Source organism: Myotis brandtii, unplaced genomic scaffold, assembly GCF_000412655.1.
Source record: "Myotis brandtii unplaced genomic scaffold, ASM41265v1 scaffold441, whole genome shotgun sequence".
Lineage (NCBI taxonomy): Eukaryota > Metazoa > Chordata > Mammalia > Chiroptera > Vespertilionidae > Myotis > Myotis brandtii.
The window spans coordinates 4479619-4480221 of record NW_005366873.1 but is presented as its reverse complement, the minus strand read 5'-3'; the positions used below and the strand labels follow the sequence as shown (position 1 = coordinate 4480221).

The 603-nt window shown below is 63.3% G+C and overlaps 1 protein-coding gene across 1 annotated transcript in view; it reads right to left on the bottom strand.

Annotated features, from left to right (window-relative positions):
- SMNDC1 (survival motor neuron domain containing 1) overlaps positions 1-274 on the bottom strand; it is a 12817-nt gene extending 12543 nt beyond the window's left edge. The window contains exon 1 of the mRNA XM_005874543.2: positions 69-274. The gene's annotated coding sequence lies outside the window, so the exon portion shown is untranslated. The remainder of the gene's footprint in view (positions 1-68) is intronic.
- Between the last annotated feature and the right edge of the window lie 329 nt (positions 275-603).

The following is a 603-nucleotide window of genomic DNA, read 5'->3' as shown; positions in this document are numbered from 1 at the left end:
CCTCCCTTCCACTCGGGAGAGGCCGCGGCCCGGCGAGGCCTCACTCCTTCCCTCACCGGGTTTGTTACCTTGTGTGGGGTTGGGGTCGGGGCGGCGGGAAGGGGTCGGGGCCAATGAGCCCAGGGGTGGTTGCGGCAACAGTAGCCGCAAGAAAAATCTCCCCGGCGACACGAAGGCGGCGACTCTGAAAAGAACTCGGTCGGCGGTAAGGGGGAGGGGAGGGAAGCCCGGCACTGGGAGGAGGAAAGACAGAGGCGGGTGAAACTTCGCGAGAGTTAAAAGCCATCGCGAGACACCGCTCGAGTCACGTGACTCGTAACGCCCAATAGGCCGCCAGCCCTTACTTGCGTTAGGGACGCAGAGTGGGCGGGGTTTAATGGGACGGAAATTGCGTCGCTGGACGGCGCCTGGCGCTGAGTGCAGGTTCGTCTTTCCAGTTCCGGCTGGGCGTCGGGGCGTCGTGGGCTTCTTTTGGGACTGGGTGTCGGCGTCCTGCTTGAGGTTCCCTGGGTATTCATGGCGCGTACCGCCTTCGGCGAGCAGCGCTGGGGGGTGGGAGAAACGGGGTTTAATGCAGCAATCGCACTAGTAGTTGCTTCTCCA